We start from the raw sequence: 11,569 nt of genomic DNA on the forward strand, positions 1-11,569 counted from the left end.
GTAGCATAGACGGGCTCCAAAGGAGTGGTGAATTTGAAGATCAAGTTTATCTTCTTTACAACAGCGCTCAGAGCCACTTATGAATTCATTTATTAAAATGAAAAAAATAAAATAAAAATAATGGAGTTCCCCTCATGACTTAGTGGAAACAAATCTGACTAGCATCCATGAGGACGCAGGTTCGATCCCTGGCCTCGCTCAGTGTGTTAAGGATCTGGCGTTGCCTGAGCTCTGGTGTAGGTCACAAACGCACCTCGGATCCTGCCTTGCTGTGGCTGTGGTGTAGGCCAGGGGTTATAGTTCCAATTTGACCCCTAGCCTGGGAACCTCCATATGCCACAGGTACAGCCCTCAAAAGATGTTAAAAAAGAAAAAAGTATATATTCCTTGCATGTGAAAATAAATAACATATATTTTATGGAAACAACCACTTTTTCCAAAACAAAAGATGTAGTAAGAAGTGTAGCAATTTTATAAATTTGCCAATCTCCTTGTGCCTGGCTTAAGACAGAAGAATTCTCATATTTGTGTACTTAGTCTCTTGTGATATGTCATTTTGATTGACATAAATGAGGAAACCCCAGCCTCACAGAGATACGCAGTAGGAAAACAAAGGGTTATTTTACTAGCATTCCCAGTTTTAAATATTCTCCTTTGATACCAGATCAGAACTTGAGATTTCAGTTCACCAACTTGTGGCAGTTTCTTTTCTTTTTTAAAATTCTATTTAATTCAAGAAATTTTATTGAGGTATATTTGGTATACAATATTACATTAGTTTCAGTGTCCAACACAGTGATTCAAAATTTCTTTAATTACTTCATTTAAAGTTAATATAAAATATTGGCTATATTTCCTGTGCTGGCCAGTATGTCCTTGTTACTTATTTATTGTACACCTAGTAGTTTGTACCTCTTAATCCTCTACTCCTGTCTTGCCCCTTCCCCCTCCCCTCTTCTCACTGGTAACCACTAGTTTGTCCTCTACACCTGTGATTCTATTGTTTCTTGTTATATTCACTAGTTTATTTTGTAGATTCTACATATAAATGCTAACATACAGTATATGTCTTTCTCTGACTTATTTCACTTAGCATAAACCCTCCACGTTGTTGCAAATATCAAAATTTCATTCTTTTTTATGTCTGAGTAGTATTCCATTGTATATATGTACCACACCTTCTTAATCCATTCATCTGTGGATGGACACTTAGGTTGTCTCCATATCTTGGCCATTGTAAATAATGCAGCTATGAACATTGGGGCGCATTTATCTTTGAAATAATGTTTTGGTTTTTTTTTTTTTTTCAGACATATCCAGAAGTAGAATTGCTGGGTCATGTGGTAGTTCTATTTTTAGTTCTTTGAGACGCCTCCATACTGTTTTCATAGTGGCTGTACCAATTTCCATTCCCACTAACAGTGTGTAGTTTCCCTTTTCTCCACATCTTTGCAAACATTAATTTGTGTTGTTTTGGTCATATAGCCTTTCTGATAGATGTGAAACGATTTGTTGTTGTGATTTTAATTTGCATTTCTCTGATGATTAACAATGTTAAGCAACTTTCTTTGTGCCTGTTGGTCCTTTGCATGTCCTCTCTGGAAAAATATCTGTTCAGGTCCTCCACCCAGCTTTTAATTGCATGTTTTGTTTTGTTTTGTTTTTATATTGAGTTGTGTGAGCTATTGATACATTTTGGATATTAACACCTTATTTGTCATATCACTTGCAAATATTTTCACCTATTCAGTAGGTCATCTTTTTATTTATTTATTTATCTGTCTTTTTGTCTTTTCTCTGGTGGCACCCATGGCATATAGAGGTTCCCAGGCTAGGGGTCGAATCAGAGCTGTTGCCACCGGCCTACGCCAGAGCCACAGCAACGCAGGATCCAGGCCGCGTCTGCCACCTACACCACAGCTCACCGTAACGCTGCATCCTTAACCCACTAAGCAAGGCCAGGGATTGAACCTGCAACCTCATGGTTACTAGTCGGATTCGTTATCGCCACGATGGGAACTCCCATCTTTTCATTTTGTTGATGCTTTCGTTTGCTAAGCTTTTAAGCTTAATTAGGCCCCATTTGTTTATTTTTGCCTTTGTTTCCTTTGCCTTAGGAGACAGATCCAAAAAAATACCCCTACGACTTATGTCAAAGAGTGTTCTGCCTCTTTTCCTCTAGGAAGCAGTAGCCAAACATATTTATCAATAGTCCTAAATATCTTTAATTTATGTAAAAAAGAAGCCTATGTTTGGTAATTAATGTTCCAGTATCTTAATATATTTGGGGATGACACAGTAAACTTCCACTATTTAGCTTAATTTAGCAAAACTCTAAAGTTTCAAGTTACCAAAATCTGAAGAAACAGTTTTCAAGTAGATATTCCTAAAACATAATTATCCTAAAGAGTTTACCTAAACTCTTTTATTTCATTTACACTTGATTTACTTATAAAAATTTCATTATACCAAGTTATTTTTCTGGCTGACAAATTTTGCAACAGTTATAATACAATCTTATTTGATTTCTAGTAAACCTGAGTATATCAAATTATTATACGTAAAGTTGATAACTCTAATATTTGTCTGTATTAATTAAGCAGCAAACTTAAAATAACTTTAATACCAAATATTAACTTAATGCTAAATATTTCCCAGTTTACATAAACTTGAAATTTATTTGGGTTAGTTTCTTTTATAATTCTGAGAAGTTATAAATTCCTTTAGGTCAATTAAATAGAGCTCATTTGTAAATTAATTTTGATAACACCATCCATAGGTAAAGATATATCATATCTATAATGTACACACAGATATATAGACAAACACAGAGATCTCACAGTTTCATTTTTAAAGCTTTGTCATGAATCAAGTATTAAAATATAAAACTCACTAGTTTTTTTCCTTTTTTTTAATTGTTCTTTCCCCAATACATTTTTTTTTCTACTGTACAGCATGGTGACCCAGTTACACATACATGTACACATTCTTTTTTTCTCACATTATCATGCTCCATCATAAATGACTAAACATAGTTCCCAGTGCTACACAGCACGATCTCATTGCTAATCCATTCCAAAGGCAATAGTTTGCATCTATTAACCCCAAGCTCCCAATCTACCCCACTCCCTCCCCCTTGGCAACCACAAGTCTATTCTCCAAGTCAATGATTTTCTTTTCTGTGGAAAGTTTCCTTTGTGCTGTATATTAGATTCCAGTTGTAACAGATATCATATGGTATTTGGCTTTCTCTTTCTGACTTACTTCCCTCAGAATGAGAGTCTCTAGTTCCAACCATGTTGCTGCAAATGGCATTATGTCGTTCTTTTTTATGACTGAGTAGTATTCCATTGTGTGTATATACACATCTTCCTAATCCAGTCATCTATCAGTGGACATTTGGGTTGATTCCATGTCTTGGCTATTGTGAATAGTGCTGCAATGAACATGCGGGTACATGTATCTTTTTTAAGGAAAGTTTTGTCCAGATATATGCCCAAGAGTAGGATTGCTGGGTCATATGGTAGTTCTGTGTATAGTTTTCTGAGGTACCTCCATACTGTTCTCAAGAGTGGTTGTATCAGCTTACATTTCCATCAATAGTGCAGGAGGGTTCCCTTTTTTCCACACCCCCTCCATCATTTGCTATTTGTGGACTTATTGATGATGGCCATTCTGATTGGTGCGAGGTGGTATCTCATGGTAGTTTTTATTTGTATTTCTCTAATAATCAGGGATGTTGAGTATTTTCTTTTCGTATGTCTGTTGACAATCTGTATATCTTCCTTGGGGAAATGTCTATTCAGGTCTTTTGCCCATTTTTCCTTTGGGTTGTTGGCTTTTTTGCTGTTGAGGTGTATAAGTTGCTTGTATATTTTAGAGATTAAGCCCTTACCAGTTGCATCATTTGAAACTATTTTCTCCCATTCTGTAAGTTGTCTTTTTGTTTTCTTTTTGGTTTCCTTTGCTGTGCAAAAGTTTGTCGGTTTGATTAGGTCCCATTGGTTTATTTTTGCTTTTATTTCTGTTGCTTTGGGAGACTCACCTGAGAAAACATTTGTAAGGCTGATGTCAGAGAACATTTTGCCTATGTTCTCTTCTGGGAGTGTGACAGGGTATTGTCTTATATTTAATAAGTCTTTAAGTCATTTTGAGTTTATTTTCGTGCATGCTGAAAACTCACTAGTTTATAAATAACAGAATAAATTAAGTTTAGTTCCAAAAGTCCTCTTTTTCCTCAGTCTCAGGAATTGGAGATGGTCTAGATAAGAGTTTCTGAGCTCCCTAGTAGAACACTACAGGGAGAAAAATGCAAACTCCTCTAGAAGGACTTGTTCTTTAGGGTCAGAGTTCTGAAAAGATGTTTATCAAGTTGGCTTTCTCTAATTTTAACTGCATATGCAATAAACTGGTGTTGGAATATCAAAAGAGCCCCATCTTTGCCATTTTCAGGGAAAGACTGCCTTTAATTCCAATTAAGTACTCATAAGTATTGTAAGTTTCATTTGTACATAAATCTGGTTAGAATGTTAGTTAGAAGCTAGATTTCTGATGCCCCTTGTTTATGAAAGGCATTAGACCAGGTTCCCACCTATTCACTCAGTCCTGACCTCTCTGTGTCTTTCAACTAGGCTCTCCCCAGTATCCTTCAACTGGGGTACTTTTCCCCAGTGTTTTTCAACTGGACTTCCCAAGTATCTCTCAACTGGGGGCCCAGGTACTTGTAATACACCACCAAATAAAACTCAAGATCATCAACCAATTATCAGAAGATCCACAAACCAGGAGAGACTCACCCATATTCATTTAGATTCCCTAAGGAGGTAGATGGGCACAGTGGGCCCTGCTGGTACCAGAGCTCCAGATCCTGGAAGCATTCAGGCAAAGGAGAGAAGTCTGCTCTGGGCCCCTTCATGGTTGTCAAAACTGTCAACAAATAAAAATTGCACAATGTGAGAGCTATGAGTTCCAGGGTTTTTTTGAAGACACACTGAGGACTTTAGCCCAGGAGGCAACCTCTAGAATAGTTCTGAGGAACTTCACCAAAGAGTGGCGAGGTCAGTGTATATATGATTTTGGAGCAGAAGTCCATGTAATCAAACACACTTCTCAGTAGAAGGTTACTGCTACCGAGGCACAAATATCTTAATTATTTTAATGCTTTTCTAAGCAAGGGAAGATGCAAGAAATTGGGTTTATAAAAGTTGCTCCTGAAAATATCTATCTGAAGCCCTGTTCTGCCAGTTTTCCCAGAGCACAGAGGCCTTATTCCTGATCTCCTCCCTGGACGCCTTCCAGGGTGTGTTTAAATTCAACAATTGAAGTGGCTAATGTCACAATACTTGTACAGCTGGATGGCAAGTGACATTCTCTCATTGGTGATGTATTACACTAAATGTATATCATATTGTTTTTCACTTGATCTTTTAAAAAACTGTGATGGAGTTGCCATTGTGGCTCAGCAGGTTAAGAACCCGGCTAATACCCATGAGGATGCAGGTTCAAACCCTGGCCTCGCTTAGTGAGTTAAGAATCTAGCATTGCCTCTGTGGCACAGGTCATGGAATGCGGCTTGGATCTGACATTGCTGAGGCTGTGCCATAGGCTGGCAGCTGTAGATCCAGTTCAACACCTAGGCTAGAAACTTCCATATCCTGCAGGTGTGGTCCTAAAAAGACCAAAAAACAAAACAAAACAAAACAAAAAAACAACCAACAAAACCCTCTATGATATATTATGATTTGGGATGGGGAAACTAAGGCTTAAAGGAGTTAGTTAAGTTATCCAAGGTCACACAACCCCAAAAAATGAAGCTGCTGAGATTTGACCCTAAGTATGGCCTCCAACATTCTAGTCCTTCTCTTATTCTGACATTTACACCTAAAAATCCCTGGGTTTCTAATGGCACTTTAATGTGTATGAGTCATTTGTGCAAAATCTAGGATTTGTTTCCTGGGTAGGTACTGCAAAACCTACCTGGCATTTGAGGTCAGTACATTATAGGAATAAACTACGCTGTGTCTAGGCTTTTAAGTATCTAAATGATTGGGAGTTGGTCTTCAAAGGGAAAATAGAACAGCCTTGTAAAATAGGATTACCAACACAAAGCTTTGTGTCTTAGAATCTTTAAGCCTCAGAACAGAGAGTGCAGAAGAGAAAAAACTTACCTAACTACAAGAGAACTAATGAATTCCAAAAGAAAGAGCCAGTCCTTTTGCTAAGCAACACCAAAATCTGATTATTTGGTGCCTGCTCTCTTGCAAAAAGCAGAAAAGCCAAGTGATAAAAAGACACTACCATGTCTAATGGGCACTTAAAGTATTATTACACATTTACACAACTTTACAAAAAAATTGTCTCCATTTTAAACACCAAACCTTAGTCTAACACTGTTGGACTTCAAAGTCCCTTCAAGGAGAGAGAACACAAAGCCTCTGGCCAAGACCAGACCCTTATCATCGCTCCACCTATCTCAGTGTCATGCTCCCTCCCCCAACTTGAGCAAGCTGGCCTACTCCTTCTTGCCCCTACCAGAAAAAGTATGTGGCCCATTCCTCATCCCACCCCTATAGAGGCCTTATATGTCCCCAACCAACCAGCAAGTGTATCCAAAGACCCTCTTTCCCCAGCAAATCTGCAGATCAATAGGTATACCACAAGACCTCTCCTCTCCCTGGGCTATAAAAATAGATACCACACAGGGGTTGGCTCTCCCTGATTATCAGGAAGTTGTCCCACTGCACCAGCAGCATCCCTTATCTCAATAAACTCTACTTTCTCATCACCTCACTATGCTGGAAAATTCTTTTTTTTCTGACCCGTTTGCCCAGAACATTGCAGACACCTCTTGTGTCAGCAAGTGTCTTAGCCATAGTGGGTGCTCGGTAGTCCCATGTCTCAGAATCAGAATGGTTTTTACCACAACTTCCCATATCTGTGTGCAGATACAGATGAGCAAAGGAGGCCAAGAGATGAACAGCTGGCCTGAGGTCACACAGTTCTTTTCAGCAGAGCTGAAACAGCCCAGATATGTGGTAGGTGAGTGGTAACAGCCTTGGGCTCTGAAGTCAAACTGTCTTAGTTTAAGGCTCAACATTAATATTTAGTAACAGAGTTGGGGGCCAGTATAATGGATCACACCCAACTTATAAACTTACAGTGAAGGGTCCTGTGATAATCCAAAAGAAAGGCCAGCCATGTGGTATGTGAGCTTTCTGTAAATTCACTACCCTTAATGCCATTAATACTGAACAGCTTCTCTGTGTGCTGCTACCACACAACCTTCCAGGTCTTTCACCAATGTCTTAAAGGGTACCAGACTAGCCACTCCCTCGTATGCCTACTTGGCACTCAATTTTGAGCTACCCCCAGAGACAGCGCTTATCATCTGAGACTCTTTACATTAAAAGACAACCTTTATAGATCACACATCTCCCCCACACACAACTTCCTCTTACTTGCCTCAACTCTCCCAGAAGTCCCAAACTTTTTCCTTTGCTTAGTCTAAGATGGTATACAAGCCTCAGTCACTTGTCTGCCATCCTTTCATTTTCATTATGAAATTCCCATGCATTTTCATGCCTTATGTCAGTTTAATTTTCAAGGCCCCCAGCTGGAGAACCTAGTTGGGCAGAAAGAAGTGGTTTTTTCCTCCTCCACAGTCTGATTTAAATCAACTATTTATTGGGCTGACACAGGAGAAACTTCTGGGCTCTTTCTTAATCCAGCAGCCAACATCAGTAGAATATTGTCACTTGGGATTGGAGCATTTTACCACAACCTAAATTTGAACAGGGTCCATTCAGGGATTATATCTAAAGGAAGACTGAATAAAGCTGGGCATCTTCCATCCATGTTCACAGGTTGCTTCCATGCTCACAGGTTGTGGCTTCACGGGGCAGAAGTGTGAACAAGGCATCTTTAGGGAGGGAGGTCTCGGTCCTAGTGTCTGCAAACGTGGACCGTGCTGGGTGTCAGGTTTCTGAAAGCAGCCTCTGTTCACAGATCAAAAAAAGGAAAGCTCTGTTTTCGCAAAGTTCAGGCCAAATCCTGGGCCCTCAGGGCTGTGCAAGTTCGGAGCAGAATAAATGCAGTATTTAGAGCCTCTAAGCAAGGAGCGAGAGCCCTTCTGCGGCGTCAGGCGGGATCGGAAGGCGCCCCGGATACCCCGCCTCACTGGCCGAGGTGGAGCAGGAAGCCGGGGGAGACCCAAAGTCCCCTCACTTAGGCGCAGCCCCCAGTTTTTTCTCAGCCGACCCTCCCGCCTTCTCCCGCGAGGCCGCTCAGCCCTACAGCTCCCACAAGGCCGGCCGCTGAGGGCGTAGCTCTACAACTCAAAGGGGCGTGGTCGGTCGAAGGGGCGTGGCCGCGATACCAAGAAGTGAAAACTATGCTTCTCTCTCCCTACCCGGCTTCCCAATACTCGGGAGACTTCTCGAGGGACTGGTCCTCTGACCTCTAGAGTCACTCATCGTCCAGGAGCGTCGCCTGAGACTGGCACTCAGCGTGTGTCAAAGAGTAGGTTGGGGAGGTGCAGGGTGGGGACCAGGTTGCATTAAAGCTGCTGGGGGTTCTGGACTTCCTAGGGAGCCTGTCTGAGGCTCAGAATATTACTTGCGCTAGTTAGGGGAAGCCCTGGGGGAAAGCCGGGGCCCAGACCTCCACTGTGAGCCACAAACCAACAAAACTGGGGAAAAGCCCAACCTTTGAGATGCTTAGGTTATGAAGATGAGCAGGAAAGATGATAGCCAAATGGATGGGATGTCTGTGGACCAGTGCTAAAACTTTTAGATCTGTCCTTCAGAATTCTTTACGTGTCACTCAAAGCTTTTGTCTCTTTTTTTTTTTTTTTTTTTTTTTTTTGCCTTTTGTCTTTTTGTCTTTTGCTGTTGTTGTTGTTGTTGTTGCTATTTCTTGGGCCGCTCCCGCGGCATATGGAGGTTTCCAGGCTAGGGGTCGAATCGGAGCTGTAGCCACCGGCCTACGCCAGAGCCACAGCAACTCGGGATCCGAGCCGCGTCTGCAACCTACACCACAGCTCACGGCAACGCCGGATCCTTAACCCACTGAGCAAGGGCAGGGACCGAACCCGCAACCTCATGGTTCCTAGTCGGATTCGTTAACCACTGCGCCACGACGGGAACTCCAGCTTTTGTCTCTTTATGCCTTGTATTGTGTCCTGGGAGAGCTCCTGGTCTTAGTTTCCAGCTCTCTGGTTTGGTTTTTAGCAGTGCCCATTCTGCTACTGAGCCCACATCTTGAAAAGTTTTATTTCAGTGGCTGTTTGTATCTCCAAGATCACTGGTTAATTCCTTTTTTTTTTTTTTTTTTCTTTTTGGCCATGCCTCACAGCACATGGAAGTTCCCAGCCCATGGTTGTAATCTTGCCACAGCACAGATAAGGCCAGATCCTTCACCCATTAGGCCACCAGAGACCTCCATATGGTTAATTCTTTTCATAACTGCCTGCTCTCATTTCATGATATAATATTCATCCTCATTCCTATGATTATTTTAATTAAGCTGACTTTAATGTCCTGATTACTTAAAAAAAATTTTCCTCAGGTGTAAATTCTCTCTTTAAAAAAAAAAGAAAGAGAAAAGGTACATTAAAGTTGTTCTTCTTTTATGTTTTGATTTTCTTAAAATGTTTGTGGTTGGTGGTTTATGAGTTATTCATTGTTTGGTAATTGAGATTCCCTGATTTGTACTCTCTTTGCAGGGGAAGAAAAGGAAAGAAAAGAAAAAAGAAAAGAGGAAGGAAAAGAAGAGAGCACGGCAGGGTTTATTTATTTATTTTTTTAAATGAATGTGGAAAGAGACAAGATTTGTAGCCTGGTGGCTACCTGGGGGACCCCATCCTTCCTGAACCTGGTAGTATCAGGATTTTCCTTGTTTCTTTGCTGAAGCTCTCATTCTTTCTGCTCCCACCTGGAAGCAAAGATCCCATCCTCTGCTTCCTGAAGGCTACTTTTGGTGAAACTTCTTGTTCTGGCATCTCAGCTGATTATCCTTTCGGTTTCCCTTGGCTCCCTCCTCCTGGCCTTCAACCCCCTTTTCTCATGTACAAGCGGGAATGGTAGAAAAGAGGGACTCATGGAGCCCTCCCCATTTTTTTTTTTTTTTTTAGTATCTTTTTTCAGTACTTAAAAGGGAGTCGAGTTCCTGTTGAGCTCAGAAGTAATGAACCCATCTACTGTCCATGAGGACACAGGTTCGATCCCTGGCCTTGCTCAGTGGGTTAAGGATCCGGCGTTGCCATGAGCTGTGGTGTAGGTTGCAGATGCATCTCGGATTCCATGTTGCTGTTGCTGTGGCTGTGGCGTAGGCCAGCAGCTGGAGCTCCAATTTGACCATAGCCTGGGAACCTCTGTATGCCACGGGTGTGGCCCTAAAAAGACAGAAGACAAATAAATAAGTAAATAAACAAGTAAATAAATAAAAAGTCTTGTTGTCAATCCAAGTGTAGAGAATCAAAGTACATTGCTGTGCACATGAGCATTCTCTTGAAATTATACTGTTTACACTAATTACAAGGAACTTGTTCATTAATGGAAAATTAATGAGCCACAAGAGAAGAGAAAATGCTATCAAATTTCCCATTCAGATGGAATTTCTCTGAGATTAGATTATTTCTCATGTGAAAGTAGGATATGAGAAAAATTCATCAGAGAGAGGAGAGAGAATAAATGAGCAATTTAGAATGTTCAGCTTAAACTGAAAAATCAAAAACCAGTTCTAAATGCCTCTTATAAATAATTCTATTAAAACAGCAAAACCGATAGAGTACAAAATTATTTGATTCCAAATATATACCCTTGAACTTTTGTTATCATGTGGAAAATTACCCACTTGCCTCTGTTGGTTAGTTGGAATTTTGAAAGGAACTAGTATCTAGAATAGGAGGGGTTTAGCACTGAGTGAGGACAAGGAAATTTATGCTGCCAGTACAGTCTTGCAACAACTTCTGAGGTCCCACTCTGGTTTTGGATGGGAATCCTTCCCCTCAGGGAGCGAGTGACTGTGCAGAGTGAATGTGTGTCTTTAAAGGGAGGGCTGCCCAAGCCTTTGGAAGTGTGCCTGCCTTGTTCACTGGCCAGGTGACTTATTGCTTCAGATATCAGTGATAGACTCTAGTTAAAATCCACTTCCAGCTACTTACAAATTATTACAGGTGCTCCACCTTCAGAGGCCTTTGCAACCAGGCAAAACCCTTGTTGTTAAAGACATAGAACAGGGTACCACGTAGCACACACAGTGAGAAAAATTGACATCAACATGCACTCAGTGGTTTCCAGAAATTGTTGTCCACTAGATTGTAGGGTGAGAAGAGAAACATTTGGAAGTTTCCCAGGAAGTGGTGGATTTTTTTTTTTTTTTGGAAGATATGAAGGTGGGATTATCAGATTTAGGAGGCAATGAATAAAGCATGAGAAATGGCCTAGAATCATGAAGTTTTGTTGTCTTGGCAGAAGCAGAGATATAAGATTTGTCCAGGGCTGCACTGTGGTGGGTGGGCCACAGGGAGGTGATGAAGTGACTACTCCACAGGGTACCACCATTTGGGTTT

The sequence above is a fragment of the Sus scrofa genome, chromosome 14, assembly GCF_000003025.6.
Source record: "Sus scrofa isolate TJ Tabasco breed Duroc chromosome 14, Sscrofa11.1, whole genome shotgun sequence".
In the NCBI taxonomy this organism is placed as follows: Eukaryota; Metazoa; Chordata; class Mammalia; order Artiodactyla; family Suidae; genus Sus; species Sus scrofa.